At 52.2% G+C, this 21,684-nt stretch overlaps 1 protein-coding gene across 4 annotated transcripts in view; it reads left to right on the top strand.

Moving 5' to 3' along the window:
- HPCAL1 (hippocalcin like 1) overlaps positions 1–21,684 on the top strand; it is a 103,866-nt gene that overhangs the window by 3,891 nt on the left and 78,291 nt on the right. The window contains exon 1 of one of the 4 annotated variants that reach the window (XM_037026500.2): positions 19,324–19,385. The exons of the other annotated variants lie outside the window; for them this stretch is intronic. The gene's annotated coding sequence lies outside the window, so the exon portion shown is untranslated. Of the gene's footprint in view, positions 1–19,323; positions 19,386–21,684 lie in introns of those variants that run through there. 4 annotated transcript variants of the gene reach the window in all.

Here is a 21,684-nt window from a genome sequence, read left to right as displayed (position 1 = left end):
GGCCCTACCTTGGCCATGTCGTTTCAAGTATGATTGGTTTTCAGAGGCAAAGCTTCCTATCTCTGCATTCAGAAGGCACTGACTGACTAGAGACGCTGCCCCAGGGGCCTCAGGTTCTCTTCCTGTCCCAGCCCCCCAACCCCCGCCTGCATCAGGACAGCAGACACGCCTCCCTGGGACTCTTCTCACTTCTTTATGAAACAAGTGCACTCCCCATGCTTGCTGACCCAGTCGCTGTGTTCTCTGGGCAGTTCCTTCTTTCTTTCTTTTTATTGTATAGTTGATATACAATCTTATATTAGTTTCAAGGTATACAACACAGTGGTTAACCAGTTACCCACATTATTAAATCCTCACCTCAACTAGCGCAGTTACTACCTGTCAACATAGAAAGATGTTACAGAATCATTGGTCTGGGCATTTGTTTCCGTTTCTTTTCAACACCAGAGGTGGAAGTCAGGAGACTGGTTGGTATGGGTTGCAGGTGGGGAGGTGCCCGCATCAGCCCCGCCACCTCATTAGCTGAGCGATCTCTGAGAGGAGCCTCAGTATCTGGTACCGCAGCCAAGATCTTCCCGGGCTCGGTGTCGCCTTCAGCAGGGGAGGGCCCTGCAGTCGGGTACTATACTGAGCGCCCTCCTCCACCTGTGCTCATGTCTGTGCATCGGCATGTGAGCCGACCTGAGCTCTCCCAGGGATCAGAACCAACACAGCAGAGCCCAGAGCCCGCTCTGCCCCATCCCTCGTTTCTACCTGTTCTGGTGCATGACTCTCACCTGCCGCTCCTTGCAGCTAGAATCTCAGGAGGTTTCTGGGCTCTTGCGCCTGCCTCCTCCGCCCATGAACAGTCAGCGCCCCTGCTGCCCCAGCCCCTCCTCCTGTTCCCCAGGCTCCACCTCCCTCAGAGCCTGGAGCTTGACCTCCAGTTCCTTCCCTTGTCAGGCTGTCCCCGGTCAGTGCTCAGACAGACTTTATCACGTCACTCCACTCCTGCCACCCCCGGGTCATTCTCTGTCCCAGTAAGTGTCCTTCCGAGCACCTGTGTGTGCCTCGCACCCAGCCAGGCTCTGGAAGCTGGACAAGAGGCTCTCCCTGGGCTTGGTGTTGGGCTGGGGGTGCCAATTGGTTTTCCTTCCCAGGCTCCTTTTGCAGATGTGCCCCAGGGCCTCTTCCGCGAGGGCGTCCGGCCGTCCCCAAGTCTCGGCTAGGACTGATGGATTGCTCCCTTGTTGCCGTGAGGTAGCTGGGTGCTTGGCTCCCTGTGGTGTGGCGTGCCTGCCATGCAGGACCCGTCTCGCTAGCCCCCACCCCTCACCCAGTGCAGTGCTGGGCACACGTGCAAGGCTTGTTGGTTGGACTGAAGGGAGTTGCTTCCTTCCTGTTTCTCTGTGAACTCCTGAGTATCCAGTGGAGTGTTGGAATTTAAAATACAGGGAGTGTAACTGATATGGGGCCCTGCCATGTACATTATCTTGTCGTGGCAAGAACATGTGAGGCAAATGGGATCAAACCCATTCTTTGAATGAAAAAATGGAGGATGCCCCGAGCCTAACAAGTAGCCCAAAGCCGTTAGCAGGAAGTAGAACCAAGAATTACAGCGGGCCACTTTCTCTCCCACCCTGTTTGGTAGTAAGGATATGCCCTTTTGTGGCTTTTCCTGGGTTGATGTTTAGTTTTTCTTGTCATTGCTTACCAAGCAATGGAAACTCCTTTTAGGGCATGAGTGGCACAGGACACGTCTTCATTTTCTGCAGGACCTGGCTCACAGCTGACCAGGTACGAATGACTCAATCTGAGTGCATGTACCCGTAGTGAGGTTTCTGGTGGATAGAGGGAGGGAGGCTGGCCCTTGGGAGGGAGGGAGTGTGATTCCATGCCTTGTGAGTTTCAGAAGAACTTCTCTTCTTGTATCACTTTTGTTCTTTGAGGAAAGTAGCAGAGAGGGAGACCCCCTTTACAGGTGTGCAGCCCGAGACAGCATTCATGCCCAGTGATGCAGGTAGATCTGGGTCTGGTGCATGGACCACCGGGTCACCAATTGTCTCTCTCCCACCAATGCAGAGAATTTCATGGTGGACAGCAAGAGTGTCTTGCTTCTTTCTGAAGGGTCAGGATTGTTAGATCCTGTTTGTAAAATATCCCAGGGGAAAGGTCAGGGGTGAAAGGTCAGTGGTGTTGGGGTCAGACAGATCTGGGTTTGAATCAGTCTCTGCTCTGTCATTTGTTGGCTGGGCGACACTTTCTGAGTCTGTTTGCTTATGTACAAAAAGGGGCTCTAGGCCCACCTTAGACAATCACATGGAACCCGGATGTAGAGTACCCAGCCAAGCCTTTGACTGGCCACATGGCCTGTGGTAAGGGTTATGGCTACTATTGCTGTTTAAATGTTCTTGAGTGTCAGTGTCTTATCTGTCACTAAGTATTTCTTCTAAAATTCTGGTTTGTTCAGCATACTTTGACCCAGACTGTAATAGTAAGGCAGTAAATGTGAGAGCCTGGGGGTGTGTGTGAAGCCTCCTGGAAGGGAGCCAGTGAGGGTCATTATATGGAGTTTGGGGAACTGCCATTTTGGACTGTCCCAGCTCATGTCTTCTGCAAAGCATCTCCCAGGGTCCTGATGCAGCCACGATGTCCCTGAACTTGGGGGTGGGGGCAGTGGAGGGTGCTGAACGGAGGGATCTGCTGGTTATTTCTCAGGTATAACCAATCCCAACCTCTTGGCCCCTGCCCCCACACACTTGCTTGCAAGCACATACTGAGTTTGAATATGTGTGTGCTGGTGTGCCGGTGGGCCGGTGGGGTGCTCCTGGGAACACCGGCAGAGTGATGGTAAGTGATGGTTCTGTGCAGCGGCGTCCATGTATCACAGTGCTTTTTTCCCTCCAATAGCAGAATGCTTGGTCTCTGCTTTCTGTGCATTTAATCGACAGTTTCCAGGAAACAGAATTGACAGCAGCTCCCCACCCTTCCCTGTGTCACTCCCATCCTCTTAGCTGCACAGTAATCTGTTTTTGGAGGGAAGTGAGAACCTCTCAGAATCAATCAGCTGGGTTAAAAAAATGATTTCCGATGTACAATTTTCTGTATTTATGTTTGTGGCTGCATAGTCACTCCTGCCAGAGTGAGCATGGGATGTCCAGAAAAGCCTGCCCCAAATGTGGGCTGAGGCAGGGTCATGGGTGGCAGGACTGGTGGCGTGTTTGTCTCTCTCTCTCTGCCCTCTCCAAAGTGCAGGGTGGCAGCCACAGGAACAAGGCTTTATTAAAAATCCTCATTCGTGCAGTGCCAATCCCGTGCATGGTGACACGGCCTGGACAGTCTGGCTCAGCTTCCAGGTGTGGGAGACAAAATGTGGTGGCTTCTCTGGCTTCTTTCTGGTAAGTGAGGGTACAAACAGGCCTCAGATAATGCAAAGACCTGGCTTTCCTTCACGTTGGACCTTCGGCACGTATGATCCATTTTTATTTTTCTGGAGAGCCTTGCCCTCTTCTTTTTCTCTGAAGGTGGGGTAAAGAACGCTGCTTTTATTAGCATGTGTTCCTGGTGATATGCTATTACCAGACCTAAAGAACAATACGGCCTGGCTGGTTGTCATCAGAGCTACTATAAAGTGACAGCTATGCATTTGGGGATCATTCTCACCATTGTCGGCGGGTGTGGGGGGCGGGAGGGCACAGTGGGGGCGAAGAGTTCAGGTTCTCCTCAGCAAGGGACCCCAAAGCCGGTATAAGGATCTCACTGTGGCCTGCAGCCCCCTACCCCTCGTCCTGTTCTGGGCCAGGCACTTCCCTGTGCATCCACATGTTCCTCCTCCTGGTCACTGTCACCACCATCCTCCTCCTCCTCCTCATAGCCGTCATCAACACCACTGCCACCACCATCACCACCGTCAGCACCACCATCAGCACCATCACCACCACCACCACCACCCTCACCACACCACCACCACCACTGTCACCACCATCACCACCATCATTACCACCATCACCGCCGCCACCACCACCATCACCACCACCACGACCATCACCACCACCACCACCATCACCATCACCACACCACCACCACCACTGTCACCACCATCACCACTGTCACCACCACCACCACCGTCACCACCACCACCATCACCACACCACCACCACCACCGTCACCACCACCACCGTCACCACCACCACCACCACTGTCACCACCACCACCACCACTGTCACCACCACCGTCACCACCGTCACCACCGTCACCACCACCACTGTCACCACCATCACCACCACCATCACCACCATCACCACACGATCACCACCACTGTCACCACCATCACCACCACCACCACCACCACCACTGTCACCACCACCACCATCACCACCGTCAGCACCACCACCACCGTCACCATCACCATCACCACCACCACCACCACTGTCTGTCACCACCGTCACCACCACCACTGTCACCACCACTGTCACCACCATCACCACCACCACCATCACCACCGTCAGCACCACCACCACCGTCACCATCACCATCACCACCACCACCGTCACCATCACCACCACCACCACCACCACTGTCACCACCATCAGAACCGTCACCACCACCACCACCACTGTCACCACCACCACCACCACTGTCACCACCACCGTCACCACCGTCACCACCACCACTGTCACCACCATCACCACCACCACCACCATCACCACACGACCACCACCACTGTCACCACCATCACCACCACCACCACCACCACCACTGTCACCACCACCACCATCACCACACCACCACCACCACTGTCACCACCATCACCACCACCACCATCACCACCGTCAGCACCACCACCACCGTCACCATCACCATCACCACCACCACCGTCACCATCACCACCACCACCACCACCACTGTCACCACCACTGTCACCACCACCATCACCACTGTCACCACCACCGTCACCACCGTCACCACCGTCACCACCACCACCACCACTGTCACCACCGTCAGAACCGTCACCACCACCATCACCACCATCAGCAGCAGCAGCAGCACCACCATCACCATCCTCCTCCTCATAACCATCATCACCACCAGCACTATCACAGCCGTTACTGTAACCACCACCATCACCACCACCACTGTCACCATCACCGTCACCCTCACCCCCTCACCATCCTTATCACCATCATCACCTTCACCACTACCACCACCACCATCCAGTCCTAACATTTTCCCAGATTTCAGGCCAGTGCCTCACATAGCCCATTTCTGCTGAACTAGCTGCTCTTTGCAGGGAAGGGGGGATACTACTAGGGTAAAGAGGGGAGTTAGGACAGGATGATGGTGGGCATAGAGAACCCAAATGGGTGGTTGATGGAATGTTGCTCTGAAGTGGCCTTATCACCACTGATTTGGAAGATTCTTGGAAAATCCCCCCTGTGAAATCTAATTTTATGTATTCTCAGGGCTAAGGGATGACCAGGTAGCTGATAGAACATGATTTATGGGTGTGTCTGTGAGAGTGCCTCTGGAAGAAATTAGCACTTGAATCAGTAGACTGAGTAAAGATGCTCTCCTAATGTGGGTGGGCATCTTGCAATCAGCTGAGGGCCCAAATACAACAGCAGGGTAGCAGAAAGAGGAATTCCCTCTGTCTGCTTGAGCTGGGACATCTATCTACTCCTGTCTGCCGACATCCGTGTTCCTGGTTCTCAGGCCTTCAGACTTGGACTGAGATATAGTTCCTGGTTCTCCAGCTTGTAAATGGCAGATTGTGGAACTTCTTGACCTCCAAAATTGTGAGAGCCAATTCCTATAATAGATCTTCTCATATATTAGTTCTCTTTTTCTGGAGAACCTTGACTAATCTATCAGTCCTTCAGACCCAGGAGAGAGCTGGTGGCACCCATTCTCTTGAGCTCCCTTCATCCCTGCAAGGAAGACAAATTGGGCTCCTGGCTTAGCCTCCAGGTCCTCTGCTGACCTTCCTCTCCAGGGCTGGTTGGGTGCTGTGCTTGTCCACCTCTCCAGGGCAGTGGGCCTTTTTGCAGGACCCTATGGATTTCTCCCTGGTGGCCCACAGTTCTTGGCACAGAGCCTGGAATTCAGTAGATGCCTTGATGTGGGGTGAACCACCACCCTCTTCCCTCAACTGTAGGATGGTGGGTAAATTGAATTATTTAAACTGAACAGCTTTGTGGAAGGCTCTCACTTTGCAAGCCTGAGTGTGATTGGGCAGGTCAGTGCAGGAGTCACATCCACTAAAGTTGAGGACAGTGATCTGGAAGCCAACAGGGCTTTATGGCTGGTGGGGTGACCCCCATCCCATTACTAATGTCTCGATTTTCCTGTCCAGATCTCAGTGTCCTCATTTGTCAAATGGAGCTCCGGACTAGATAACCACTAAATTCTCTGTCAGCTCTACAATTCAGGAAAAATATTTAAAAATGTAAACTTGAGTTGTAGGGCACATCCAGCACTAAGCATAGAGAGAATTTTCATAGCTAAACTGGCTGCAAAAAAAGTGAACCTCTTAGAAAACAGACACCTTAACTGCCGTCTTAAGAGCTAGCATCATAATTCAGAAGAAGCTGATGATACCGACAGAGAAATTTGTGGAGCACAGATTAGAAGGAAGGGGTAGGGCCAGGAGACAGCAAAGTCAGGGCGGTGAGCTCTGTGCTCCATCCACCCACCTGTCCATTCAACACTTCGTTACAACTTCTCGTGCCAGGAACAAGATGGAGAAGATGGGCTAAGGCTACAAAGGAGGTGAGTGATTTCAGCGGGGTATTCGCTGTGGGAGCTCAGAAGAAGGTTGGCGGTTGAGCTAAGTTCTTAGGTTCTAGATCTGGTGCTTTATTCAGAAGCTGCTTGCGATTCCTTTAGGAGGCCATCAACCCAAGGAAAATGAGTATGGAGGACGTGGCCTTCCCCGTTGTAAGGGTGCAGTTCTGGGCTCCTGGGAGGCTGCACCACTGATTCTCTAAGAAACTGGTGAACTGAGCTTCTTGTTTTGATTGATTATGAATTAGAGAAAAGTCAAAATGAGCAGTATTATAGAAGACAGGTAATTGTGTTATTTACAGACAAAAGTACATGTATTAATACAAAGTCCTGAATTAATTCAATGAATGAATTACTAGGAAATCTTTGAAATGAGCATCTTTATGGCAGTACAGTAGTAGTTGCCAAAAGGAGTTGAAAATAAGCAATTTAAACATTTTTCCAAAATATGGGCCAGGAAGCAAGATATAGAACTATACAGACAGTTCATGTCAGTTATGTTTGGGGAGGGAAGAAGTCAGAGAAAACAGAGGAGAAGGAAATATACCAAACTGTTAACAGTGGCTGAGTCTGAGGGGATCATGATTGCTTCCTCTTTCCTGCTTTTTCATATTTTTCTACATTCCAATGGGCATGTAGCACTCTTGTAATCAGAAATAAAAAAAAGGTCTTAAAAAGGAACCCAAGAGCACATTCTTCAGATAATCTCATTTACTCTCTTAATTTGCTTAGCAAACTTTCTTTTTATGGTCAGACTGGCTGGAATCTACAAATTCCATACTTGTAATGCTTTGAACCAGAAATTTGTCATAATGTATCATTAGAATTTGTTGCTCTCATCTAAATTCAATACTACGTAACTCTATTAACTGGGATATAAAGAAAAACGTTCCAAGTCTTCCGAGACGTTCGCCGCCCCAGCGTGGGAGCGCGTGGTTGTCTGGATCCAGAACGTGCATGAATCCGGGCTTCGCTTTGGTTCTCGAGCTGGAAGGAGCCCTTGCGGCTCCTGCTGGGTGAACCGTGGGGATTTCAGAGAGGTGGTTTGATGGGCTTGTACCACCTGCCCCCCTTTCATCTTCCACTGGTTTTCCTTCTCCAGGGGTTCAGTGGCCTCTTCTGGGAACAATCTCCTTACCGTTCGTCTATCAGGCCGATGTTTTTCAGCTCCCTTTTTGAAAATAACTTCTGTTCCCCATCCCTACCCTTCCTTCATGACCCCCTGAGAGTAAATCTGCTGCCCTTCAGCTCCTGGGGGTGGTCTTCGCCCCCTGCCTGCACTGTTCCTGCCTTGGACCTTGGGCTGACTGTCTTCACTCACTGGCTGGTCAGTAGGGTCATCTCAGGCCTTGGGAGGGTCATGCCTGGCTTTCTGTGGCCTCCCTCCAGAAACTTCTTAGGCTGTTATTCCCGTTGTTTTCCAGAGCTTTAATCTGTCTTTGTCCAGGATATTGAGTCAGCAGTAGACAGCTAGGAAGACGAGGCCAGCCATCAGAGAAACTAGCTAATATGAAAGATTAATTTCAGGATGAATGAAAGACAGAGGTGCTGGGGGTTGGGTCTTCTCTCCAGGCAAATAATATTGCCATGAAATGTGAGAAACCAGAGATTGTCTTTGCTATTAGCTCAGTGTCTGCTTATAGTTTCTTGGGTTAGAAATAAAAAAATAAAAGAAAAATCACATCTTATGATCTTCTGTCCATATCTGTGATCTTGAAAAAGAAAATATAATCGTCAGTAAAATTCCATACACATCTGGTAAATTATTTCAGGACCTGCACCATAAGGAAACCATATTTTAAAAAAATTAGTATGGCTCCAGTGTTCAGCTTGCTATTTTTGAAAGCTGGGTCCTCAGGTTCCTGCAGATTGCACATGGAGGCAGGTAGGAAGCTCTCCAGCACTGGAAACAGGTACATTACCATGGAGACCAGGTGTGTCCCTGTGGTTTCCCAGGTATCCCAGTCATCCTGGAAAAGGAATAAACCTCACATTTATGAGGTGTTTCTGAAATTGTGCATGTAAATAAAAATTTCCTAAACAAAAATGATGTTTTATTGACTTACAATAGTGATTTCTGACATCATTTTGCCTTCCTTCCTGTTTGCTTAATTATTATCACTGTGTACCCCTCCCTTTCCTGCCAGAAATGCTACAGTGCATCGGGGGAATACCTACCCAAAGCAGCCAGAACAAAACCTCTAATAAAGCTGGGAATGCTTTCTTTAGTGTGAATGATTATCACCCCATACAGTTCAACAAATTAGTTCAATATTTATATCATATGCCAAGCCAGGCTCTGGGCCTGGGGATAAAATGGTGAACAGGATGTTGGGGGCCCTGCCCTTGCAGAGCTTACTTATGGCTGTGACCCAGGACAGGTGAGCCACGGAGGGGCCCTGGGCTAAGCCACTCTGGCTTACACGTCAGCCACTGCCAAACCACAGGCCGGGAAACCTCGGTGTCCCATGGGGGTAGGTGGGCCTTGTTGGAGGGGTGAGACAGCAGCTATTTTGTTTGATTTGTTCTTATTCATAGGTATCTTCCAGAATATAGAACAGGGCTTTATCAGTCCACTTCCCCTAATTTTATACACTTCCCAAATCCTCTTCATGCATATTCTTGCGTCCTACCCCATCTAACAGATTCTAAATTAGGTAGTCACTTGGTGGTTGACTGTATGGACAGCTCTTTGCACTTGCTGGGTCTTGTCAAATGCCTGGCAGTTTCCTTTCTCCTGTCATCCTGTTCGGCTTCTGCATCCTCAGACCTCACAGTCCCAGAGCCCCCCACAGCAGCAGCAGCCGGAGGGCGCAGGACACCACTGCTGTTCCCACCAGTGCTGCTTTGTGCAGTGGCTTCATCAGCAAAAGGCACGTTTTCTGCCCTTCTGTGTAAGCTGAGGCCTAGCGCAGCCCCGCTGCTGGATGACCCATTTTGCGCAAGCTCGTTAACTGGAAGGGACCTCAAGAGGGCTTGTGACAGCCTGAAGAGGCTGCTGGTGGTTGCAGTGGACGTCTGAGATATTGAGAAAGTGGCAGACTCCAGCCCCTGTATGTATGGCCATCTGACTGGGGAGGTTTGGTCTTAAAGCCACAGGAATGCTGTGATGTGGACAAGAAAACAACACTCCGGCCCCAAGCACTGTGGCCTAGAGACTCCTGCCTGGCTGAACGCCAGTCTGGAGGGCAACTGCAGATTAGAGATGTCTCTCCTTGATGTAGGACTGACTTCCTTACCACCTAATGGATAGTGAATAGACAGTCCTTTTAAAAGGCAAAAATCTACTTCTTTTGAAAAAAAAAGTCCACTTCTGTGGATTCTGTCCCTGTCTTTCCCTTCCTGAGGCTTAAACAACAGCTGCCACCACCGCCTTTTGTGTGCAGGTCCCTTGGGTCTGCTGGGGCACTGCCCTGGAGCACCTGTGTCCTCATCCATGAAATGGGAATGATAAAGCCTTCCTCCCAGGACTGTCATAAAAGCAGCCATTAGACCTTGTGTAAACGCCAGAGCGCTGTATAAACATGAGAACCACACCACCAGTCCTTGAATAAGCACATGACCGTGCAGAATGGCAGGCTGCCCTGCTGGGTCTGTATGCCACCCTTGTGAAAATTGAGTTTCAAGTCTTCTGCTCTTTTTCTTTCCCCATCTGGGGTCACCCTGTGGTTTTCATTTTCCTCCTGCAAGATGGCAGCCTGCAGAAGAGGCTGGGGGCCACATCGTCTGAGCCTCACAAAGGAGACGGCAAAGGCCATTTATAGCCTCTCACTGGTGCTCCCCAGCTTGAGAGCTGCTCCTTCGTCCGTCTGTCAGGCGGCGAGTAACCAGCTGTGTGCTGGGCAGCCTGGGAACTTACTGCTCAGATGAAAAGCACTTGTTGAAACACAGTCAAGCTTGGCTCAATCAGAGCATGTATTTATGTAGCAAGCAGCTTCACTTAAACGTGCTCCCAGATTCCCGCCACCCGTGTGGTCGCCTCTGTTAGGGACTGGAGGGCCCAGGGTGGGGTGGGGTAAGCACTTGCCATGCAAAAAACTCGGCCTTTTCTCAGGACTGACCTGCCTGACCAAGTGGAGCTGGTCTTGGCCTGCAGGTGCACCCCATTGTAGGCCTTGGGTCGGGGGCAAGAGAGCCCTCATCTTGATTCCTGTACTTGAGGGGAGGACCCTCCCCCACAGCCCGCCCCGACTGGTGAGTACCTACGCATCCTTCCAGAAGCGAGTGGGGCTTCTCATGCCCGATGATCCCTCTCCTTGTGGGTGCCCTGAGCACCTTACTCCACCATCAGGGTTAGCACACCTCTCAGAGGGAATGGCATTAAAAGAGGAAGTCTTTCTTCCCAGCAGGCAGAAAGCCCTGGGGAGCAGAGACCCAACATGCTCCGGTCACCTCTCTGTTCTGCGTTGGGCTTTGCATCACGCCTGTGGAGGGTCCTTGCGGTTCCTGCGTATTCAGGCAGTTACAAGGGCCGGCCCCCAGATGAGGCCCCCCTGCGCCCCTTATCCTTATAGACCCAGAGTGCCCCACCTTCTCCAGGTGGGAACTGCACTTCACTTGCAGTGAAAATAGCATGAAAACTCAGGTGACTGGCTCTGTCCTAAATGCTGTGCGTACTTAATCTCAGGCAGTGAGAGGAAGTTCTCATTCCTTCATTCAGCAGAGTCACTGAGTGCCCACCCTATGCACAGGATTCCTCCAGGCACGGGAGGTATGTCAACGGAGGAAAAAACAAAGACAACAAAGTCTCGGTCCTCTTGGAATTCACATACACGTCATTGTCCACCAGGCACACCTTGAACTGCACACAAATGCATTCCAATCTTCTGTGATTCAAGAGCCATCTTAAAGATGAACTTCTTGCAAAAGGTCCTGCTTGTCTTCCCAGAAAAGAAAAAGAATTAAGCAAAATGTATGTTCAAAAAGTCAGGGAAGGATTTTTCCAAAGCATGAAAATTTTAAATTATTAGCTTTCATCTTGCTATTTATTGTAAGGGTCCTATTCTCTTAAGAACTCACCCACCCTGTTGTTATTAAGGGTGAAACCAAGATGGGTAGTTATGTAAAAGCCAATTAAAATAAATTAAATGCAAACACTGTTTTCATTTTAATGTTAATTTTGAGAACCGGATCAATCAAAGGTTGTGGAAATGCCAAAGTTGTTAGGACTTCGGTTGCCATGACAACAGCTCTGTGTCAAGTGGTCTGTTACTCCGAAGTTCTCTCTGGGCCTGGCTCTAGTGACTGCGTTTCTCCAGGCAGGGGTGGCGCTCTCTGCAGTCAGGTCTGGGTACAGCCCAGCTACCTGTTTCATGACCTTCGGCAGAAAAGTCACTTCCCTTCTGCCTCAGCGCCCTCACTTTAGGGACAGCCACTCTATGGCTGTGAGTGTAATGGCCACTCAGCACTACTCATTCATCATTAGGAGTCCTGGTTAGCCTGCTGGTTTTCAGCCTGCATTTTGGGGCAACCAGAATAATAGAGATGAGGGAAGGTGAAGAACCTGCTCCCCAGCTTTACCTGTCTTAACCGACCTTTGGTGAACATGACAGTCTTTGTTATCTTGGCTAATGGCCAGTGAATACCTGCCCACCTGGATTGGGGGTCGGGGAGGGTTGTTGGAATTCAACCTACTAGCTGCCATAAGCACATCTTCTGGGGGTTTTCACTTCATGGATGAGTTCCCCAGCCATCATTTAAGTTTATTTATTCTTCAGGTTTACTTACCCAGCCTCTGGGTGATTATTTTACAGATGAGGGATTTACAGACATTGGGATTTAGAGGGTGGCTTGTCCAAGGTCTCAGGGCCCTCAGGCGGCTGTGCCAAGATTGCTGTGGACTCTCCAGTGCTGGACAGCATTGCTGCCGTCTCCCAGGCAGGCCTGGGGCCCACGCTGCTTGTCTTTGCCCTGCACCTGCCTCCACAGAGGCTGCCTGAGAGTGGGTCTCATGCCAGCACCCAGCTGACCAGGCCTCAGCCTCTAGCTGGGGGCCAGAGCTGCCCTGATGTCTCTTTTGAGGTATCGCTGCAGAGAAGCTGCCTAACACAGTGTGTGTCACGAGCCGGAACTGCAAGTGTGTGTTAAACATCTGCTCTTCTAGCTGCAAGGTGGGCCTGGGAGTGCCCACAAAGGTGTCACCTGGCTGACTCACCGGTCCCTGCCCTGTGGTCCTGCCTTTCAAGCTAAATTGGGGCTAAATAGTGTCTTTGTGGGGCCTTGGTCTGGGTTCTTGTTGAATGAGATGCGACTGGCCTTTTCAGCTCTATGGGAGGGAGACAGTTGTTGGGAAATGATGCAGCAGTTGGGGATTTTTAAACTCTGTGCAGAAAATAGGTTGTCACACTAACGTTTGACCTGCTGCAGGGGGGTCTGAGTGTCCACCTGAACGTGAGGCCCTGGAGAGTGCAGAGGGCCACAGGATTGAGGCTGGATGTCTGCCACAGGCTATTCGTCCTCTCTCCTCCGTGGCAAGAGCCCATCTTGGTCCCCGGTTGCCTGATGGGTGCTCACTGAATACCTCCTGGGCGGATAAACCCAGAAACAGCAGGTTGCCCTGGAGGACAGGTTCGCTTCCAGTCTTGCTTGGCAGGGGGTGTAAAGTTCAGCCATATTCTCTTGGGGTTGCTTCTCAAAGTGAGTGTGGAGGGGGTCTCTCTGCCCCACTGGCCGAGGTGCCACACGGGAATGCTGCCCAGTCAGCTCCAGCACGTTGCTGGGAATGGGGTGTTGGCTCCAGGGTGTGTGGAAGGAGGCTGTCGGGCTCTTAAAGCAGATGCTGGGAGCCCTGTGGTCGGTCCTGCTTCCAGAACCTGACTGGCCCCTCAGGCAGTGGTGGCTGGACATGTGGGCTGGGAGTGAGCTACGTGGGTGTGGGTTGGCCTGCCTGCCTTCCATGCCCCAGCCTCAGTGTCCTTACCTGTGAACTGTAGCTTGGTAAGGCCCCGCCCTGGCCAGCTTGCCAGGTTAGGTTGAGAATCAAAGGGGAGAATGTGTGAGGCTGGCTGAAGCCTCTTGAGCTCTGCACGAGGGACTCTCATTCCTTCTCAGCAGCAGCATTGATAAATATATGAGACATGTGGTTTCTCCCTTGGGGGAGTTGGGGCGGTGTCACCCGACACATACTCCGCCCTGTATAGCACACTTGTCCCCACCCCGCGCACGCTGAAATTGGCTGGTGCTTGCTGACAGATGCCCCAGGCTCCCGGCCTGGGCTGCTGGCCACCATGGCCTCTGGACCCCCCAAGCCACACTGTGGCCGGGCCGTTGCCACCCCGCACACGCATCAGTGTGCCCTTCTGGCCTCCTGCTCCTCGTCTTTGCTGTCTGTCCTTCACCAAGCTAGAGCAAGCTCTTCCTCCAAGTGGCCAGAGCACGTGGAGCTCACCCTGACTTTCGCTGTAGGCCCCAGCTCTTAAGGGGGGGTACTGCTGCCTGTCCCCCAAGGACACAAGCCTGTCCAGCGTATGGAAGGCCTCCTGTCACCTGAGTCCACCTGGGATCCAGGTCACCTTCCCCACTACTCCTGTGATTTGCAATTGGAGAAATACTTTGTGTTTTCCCAGATTATGTTAGACAGAATTTCAAAATGTGTACTTCATGACTAGTGGTTCTGTTACCCCCAAATGTGTAAAGCGGCTCCCCAGGTACCTATTGTGGGTGAGCTGAGCTATAGGAGGGGCCATGCTGGTGGCTGCTCTTGGGTCCCATGCAATGGCTAATGGTGGCCTTGGACCCTGGCTTTTTGCTCCTTGGCCCTGTGAGCCCCAAGCAAGTAACATAACTGCTCCGAGCCTCAGTTTCCTCCTGTGCAAATCACACTGACCCAGGGGGCTGTCAGGAGGGTTACACGGGCAAGTGTATATTAAAGTGCTGTCTTCATGTTCATTATTTTACTAACATCAGCTCAATTGGCTTTTTCCTGATTTATTTTTAAGACTGGACAGGAACCAATTTTCCAGTCATCCGTGGGTGTTCAGTGCTCTTACCTTCAGTCAGGACTTAATTTTGGCCCAGAGCCTTGTCTTATTCCCATAGAGAATGGTGTGGTTCACCTCCAGACTACGTGGGACTTAATCCCCTGGGTGACGTTCTCTGCAGAGGGTGCTAAGGCTAATGACTTACTCTGTGAGGTTCACCAGTGGGTGATTCATGGTTACCCCCAGACCCATAACTTGTCATTTCTTGACAGAGGTACCAGAAGCCCCATTTGTAGTAGCCTGTTTGGTTCAGTAAGTGACAATGACTGAAGTTGAGGCCATTTCTGTCCAGGAGCTCTTGTGTAGTTTTGGAGCATCCTGGCCCCGTGTGACGTGGAGGGACGGCCAGGGGGCAGTACCACGCACTTGGCTCTGTGTGTAGTCTCCTTTGTCCCCCAGGCCCTCCCCACAGTAGGCAGGTGATGGTGAGGATCCCATTTTACAGCGGGACACTGGGGCCCAGAAGGGTTGTGGCCTCTGGGGATTTGCAGCTCTGAGGTGACAATCTGCGTTAGAACACAGGTGTGTCTGAGTCCGGCCTGGAACAGTGCCTAGCATGGAGCAGGGCCTCTGATACTCAGGTTGACCAAGATCCGGGTTACTTCTCTACCTGAACACTCTCCATCCCAGACATTTGAGCGTCTGGGGAGTTCTTGGGAGGGGATTATGGAAACAGCTTCCTGGCCCCATCCCATCTCTCCTGCATCAGGGCACTAGGGGTGAGCCTCAGAAGGCTGCGAGCCCCGCCTGAGGGTTTCTTGCATCCAGAAGTGAGAAATCCACTGGCTCTGCTTTGTGGAATCCAGCCCCTTAGCAGTCTCATGGCAGGCAGAGTGTTGGCCCCCCAAAGGGCCCACACCCTAATCCTGGGAGCCTTGATTGTTACCTTACCCGGTGAAGGGCTCTGCAACTTGATTGAGGACCGTGACATGGGGAGGGTGTCTTGGATTATCCCGGGGCTGAAGGGGGCAATGCCATTGTGAGTCCCTAAAAAGGAGGAGCCTGTCCCTGCAGTAGGCGGTCCAGTGGCGGGCGGTGTGACAAGAATGGGCGGAGAGATGCAGTGCAGGGCTGCTGCCGGCCCTACGATGGAGGAGGTGCCACGAGCCAAGAGATGTGGGCAGCTGGTATAGACTGGAAAAGGCAAGGAAGCGGATTCTCCCTGGGAGCCGCCAGAATGGGTGTAGCCATGCGACACCCCGTGCCAGTCTCTTTCTCAGCACTTGGCGCTTTCTCTCCAGCATTGCCCCCTCCTGCCATCCTGGCCCCTGTGTCCCATCCCTGCCCTAGTCCAGATTCCTGGCTTCCAGTGGGGTCCAGGGCCTGCATGATCCCAGCTCCAGGAACTCTGAGCTAATGACCTGACTAACAAAGTGCGGGACCCCATCAACTCGGCTCAGGTTTGCTACGTTTTTTCTAAACATAGTGGTGGCAACAGGCCCTGTGTCACTGCATGGGCCCAGCACTGCGGGATACCCAGAGTCCGGCTTTAGGGTTAGCCAAGTGTTGCAGAGGAGTGCACTCTCCCCTTCCACCTGCACACGTGGTCTTCAGCCCTCAGAACATTTCCTGTTATTGCAGTCTTGGTCCTTTTGATTTTTTTTTTCTTTTAAACTAAGACTCGACTTTGTACAGTTACTATGGTGAGCTAGATGTGTTCGTTTTCAGAGTGGCCTGGTGATCTGGTGATCTCCATGTGTGTGGGGAGGGCCTTGTAGTGGGGGTCAGTGGGGCCTGCTTGGTGGTCTAGTCTGGATACTTCCCAAGAGGAGGAGAGGTGATAACTCTTGGGTGGATGCCTACCATATAGAAAGCTCTCTCCGGAATGTTCTTATTTGGTCCTTTAAGGATAGACTTGGGAGCATTAGCTTTGGGGGTGGGGGTGCTCAGTCCCAGCTGTCCATCCCGGCTACTTGCTAGGTAGGTCACTTCCCCACACCACTCAGTTTCCCTCTGACCAGCCAGTGGAACTGATGGAAATGTATTCTCTCCCAGCTCTGGAGGCTGGAAATCTGAGGTCGGGGTCTCACCAGGCTTGGCTCCTGCTGAGGCCTCTCTCCCGTGGCCGCCTCTTTACTTGTCCTCACATGACTGTCCGTCTGTGTGTGTCTGTGTCCTCATCTCCTTTTCTTATAAGGACACAAGTCAGATTGGATTGGGTCCACCCATGTGACCTCATTTTAACTTACCTTTTTAAAGAACCAGTGTCCAAATACAAATGCATTCTGGGGTCCCGGGGTTAGGGTATCAACATATGAATTTAGAGGACCCACTTCAGCCTGCGGTGCATGAATGATAGTGCTGAAGTAAGGTTGGTAAGGGATTAACTTAAATGATGATGTATTTAAGGTGCTTAGCATGCTCAAAAGGTGGTGGCTGGTACTGACTAAGGAAAAGGAAAGGGACTCTACCTTGAGTGCCTCTTACATCCCAAGTCTGGGTTCTTGCTAGACATTAACTTAATTCACACAGCAGTTTCTGTCTATGCTGTGTTTCTCAAAGGGTGGACCCTGACCATCTACCAGAGAATGCAGATTCCTGGGCCCCACAGCAGGCTTTTCGAGTCAGAAGTTGGGTTGGGACCTAGGAATTTTGCATTTTAAATAAGTATTCCAAGCATACCAACTGTGGTTTGAGAAACCACTGCTCAAAGCCTAGTTGGTTCTGCCTCCAGATGTGTTCCACCGTGTCCTTGTCTTGGTCTGTCCTTGACCCTCTCGCATGGCCTGGGCCGCCCCACTTCCCTGGCTGGCTTCATTACCATCTTGTGTGCCTCCTACCCATTCTCCTCCAGGCTGCTGGCACCACTTCTCTAAGCCACACACAACTGTACCACCCTCCTGCAACCTGCTTCAGGGGCTTGCCCCCTGCAGGGCAGCTAAAGCTCTGGGGACTGCCTGCTGTCCTCTCTGCCACTCTCAAGTGCCTGCAGCCTCAGACTTTGAGAGCTGCCTGTCATCTGCTGATTAAGGCCATCTGTCCTGCCTCCTCAGCTTTGCACGTGCCCTTCCGGCCGCCCGAGGACCCTGCTGGCACCCCTTCCACCTGAATTCTCAGGCCCAGGGCCAGGCCCTTGTTCAGGACCTTTATGGCAGCAAGCGCCATTGCTGAACCAGGGAGACACTTCGGAAATCCTCACTGGCTGAGTGGATACAAGAAGTGAACTCCCACTAACTTCTCAAGGCCCCATCACAGCCAGTGGCAAAGCTGGGATGGACGTCCTGCCTCCTTAGGTGTGTTTTTAGGCCAGGCTGTGCCCGGGGAACTTTGGACCATCTGACCATGCTCAGACTTCCACAAGTTCACACGTTTTGTACCATTTTCTGTCTCCTCTGTTCATAGCACTGTGTTCTCTCTGGCTGCTCCTTCCTCCCCCTCTGATGTGGTTTCTGATCTTCTGTGGACTTGGAAATAAATAAGCTGCCATCAGTTTCTGAGCTACATTGGCTACCCTGTTGTGGCCCTGGCTGAGCTTGCCACCTGTGCTGGTGAAGTGCCCTTGTCAGAGTGTGGTGAGGGACTCTTGTGTCACCTGTTGTCATTTCATGAGGAAGTACATGTCACCTGTTGTCCTTTACCAGGGAGGCCTGTGTCATCTCTTGTCATTTTATCAGGGAGCTCTTGTCCCCTGTTGTCATCTCAGGAGGGATTCCTGTGACACCTGTTGTCATTTCACACCCGTAGACTTCTGGCTGTGCTGTAACGTGCTGTACACCTGGGCTGCTGGCCACAAGCTTCTGTGCCCCACCCTGCTCCAGGCAGTTCGGGGTGGGGCTGCTCTGCTCGCCTGAGCTGCCGGCCCCCTAGCCTCTGTGTGCCCCCCACTCCAGGCAGGTCGGGGTGGGGCTGCTCAGCACACCTGGGCTGGCCGCCCTGAGCTCCTGTGCACCCTGCTCCAGGCAGGTCGGGGTAGGGCCGCTCTGCACACCTGGGCTGCCCGCCCTGAGCTCCTGTGCACCCTGCTCCAGGCAGGTCGGGGTAGGGCCACTCTGCACACCTGGGTTGCCCGCCCTGAGCTCCTGTGCACCCTGCTCCAGGCAGGTCGGGGTAGGGCTGCTCTGCACATCTGGGCTGCCCGCCCTGAGCTTCTGTGTACCCTGCTCCAGGCAGGTCAGGGTAGGGCTGCTCTGCACACCTGGGCTGCCCGCCCTGAGCTCCTGTGCACCCTGCTCCAGGCAGGTCGGGGTAGGGCCGCTCTGCACACCTGGGCTGCCCGCCCTGAGCTCCTGTGCACCCTGCTCCAGGCAGGTCAGGGTAGGGCCGCTCTGCACACCTGGGCTGCCTGCCCTGAGCTCCTGTGCACCCTGCTCCAGGCAGGTCTGCGTAGGGCTGCCCTGCAGAGGAGCCACAGGGATGCAAGAGGATAGGCACCACGGGGAGTAATACTGTGAGCAGCTCTGTCTGTTCTGCTGCCGCCCTACACCTGCATTCTGTTGAGGTTCTGGGTAAGTTTCATTTTAAGATCCTCAACCATGTTTGAAAACACTACTGTACACGATTCCTAAGGCCCTTCCAGCACAAACCTTCTTTGGCCTCTAAAACAAATCCGTTTATAATTGTAGGTGTGTTCACTAGAGGTCACGGAGGTCAGGTGGCCTGTGCCAGCTATCCCTGAGAGCTGTCACAACTGTGCAGAAAGGACAGGTGAGTGTGGCTGAGAGGGAAGGCAGCTTGGGTGCAGCTGGGGGTCCCCTGGGAGGCCAGGATGCGGAGGCAGGGGGAGGGGACTGGCATTTGTCCTGGCCTTGAGCATCCGTGGCGTCTCCCACTGGTCACCTGTCCCCTCTCTGCAGCCCAGTGGGTAGGGACTTAGCTTTTGGGAGCGTGGTGACATGTGGAGGTGCACTCCCAGTTTGACAGAAGGTGGCAGATGCCGGAGGCTGAGGCACCGTGGGGTTCTGTGGTCAGTCAGCAAGAGCCCCCAGTAGGAGAGAACGCCACCATCGTCCTGCTGCTGAAACCGATTAGTGGTAACTGGCTTTCTAAAAAGTACTTTAGATCCAAAAAACCTTCTTGCGCTCAAAGTTTAGTTTGGAGCGCTGATTTGCTCCATGCGCATGGAGATGGGCTGCAGGATTTTCTTTGTGATGGGATTAATATCAAACGAGTGTGTCCTGCTTCTGAGGGCCACCGAAGGCCCCTCTCACCCTGACAGACAGATGGACAGACATGAATGTGGAATGGCTCATTTATGGCAGAACAGTGGTTCCTTAAAAGTCTGCTTCTCTCATCTCCTTGCCTTCCCCTTTATGTGGAAGATGGCAAAGGGCATTGCGAGGGAAGTGACTTGCCTGAGGACACAGAGCTCGAGGCGGTGCCTCCCCCACATTCTTCCTGCTGTTGATGTCAAGCAGTTGCACAAAGGTCATCACAGTCTCTGACCCTTCCTAACACATTTCAATCCCACCCACCCAAGAGGTTCCCACTGTCTCTGGAACCACCCGCTGACCCAGTGGCTCTCAGGAAGGCCTCCTTGGGCCCCCACCTGCCCTGAATCCTAGTTGCTGCTCAGGGTGGGGGGGCGGCGCCATGAACAGTACAGAACTTACCCTGGCTCTTGTTGACGGGCAGGAGGCCTTTCTGTTGGGCTGCGGCAAGTGGAGAGCGCAGCAAAAGGCCAGTGGGGATTGCAGTGAAACAGCAGGGTCGGGGGCTCGGTGGGTGGAATTTTACTGAGAAGGGAGATACCGAGGTTGCGTGTTCTTGCAAAGCTGGCCTAACAGGAGTTGTGTTAAAGCTAGTCGAGGACCCCTGCATCAAAGGTGGGGATGAGGAGTGCAGTCAGGGATCGAGGGTGGTCAGATATGAAGGGTGGGCATTCTCCCTCAACTGGAGAGGCAGGCCGAAGCCAGGAGGGGCCCCGTGGAGGCCTGTGGGGAGGAGGGTTCCTCACAAGGGCTGGGCTGGGAGGTAGTAGTAAGTGTGGGCCATGCTGGGCTTGGTCTTTAATCAGCCTCTTGGGCAGGTAGACGTAGACAGAGATGCTTCTCTTTGTAAAGTTTATTTGGTGCCTGCGATGAAAGCAGCGTGTTTTCACTGTGGACTCGTTAGGTGGAGAGGAGCATAAATCAGGTGGTCATAATGAATCGCAGACGCTTGTGCCTCTGCTCTGGGAATTGGTTTGGCATTTTGCCTTCTGCTGCCTTCTCTCTGTGAACCCTCTGGGGAAGTCCAGCCTGCACTGGAGGTCAAGGGGTGGCACTCCGGTCTCTGCCGCTGCAGCCTTCAACACTGGCAGCGGAAGCCGGTCCCTCCAGGGATGGGGGGCCGCTGCCTCCCAGGCTGCTCCGGGCTGACCTCAAGCCCTCACCTGGCCTCCCAGGAGCTCCTGGGACTCTGTGTCCTGCTTCTCCAAGTGGCAGGTATTTTCCTGCCTCCCACAAGTCTCCTGTAAACTGGAATTCCTTGGTGCTCTCAAAGTTCTGATGTTCACCTGTGGCCATTTTGCTTTTGAGCCTGACTTAATTTTTGATGAGATTATTTTTTTAAAGAAGTCTGTATTACTTTGGTAAGACTGGAAAGCATAGAGGAGCAAAGGAGAAGAAAAAAATTCCCCGTAACCACCCAGCCCCCTGTGTAGCTCTTGCTAGCATTCTCTTGTACATCCCTCGGACTCATTTCTGTCTACGTAAAGGTGTTCATGAAGTCCAGTATCAGAAACATCTTCAATCTGTAAAGGAATAAAAGAATGTCCTTTGCATCCAGACTTCATAGATAATGTAATAGAAATATAACTTAGCAAAATTTAGCAAAATTACATGCTCTAGACAAATGTAATAGAAATGTAACTTAGCAAAATTTAGCAAAAATAAGATCATATTTTCTTTTCTTTTATTAAATTAATTGTTCTATAGAGACCTGTAAACATGACAGACCCAGCCACCCCCTCCCTCCTCTCTGCTGTCCCCTTCCCCGAGGAGCCCCTCTGTCCAGGGAGTGGGGG

The sequence above is a fragment of the Manis javanica genome, chromosome 1 (genome assembly GCF_040802235.1).
Source record: "Manis javanica isolate MJ-LG chromosome 1, MJ_LKY, whole genome shotgun sequence".
In the NCBI taxonomy this organism is placed as follows: Eukaryota; Metazoa; Chordata; class Mammalia; order Pholidota; family Manidae; genus Manis; species Manis javanica.
This window is presented reverse-complemented; position numbering and strand designations above follow the sequence as displayed.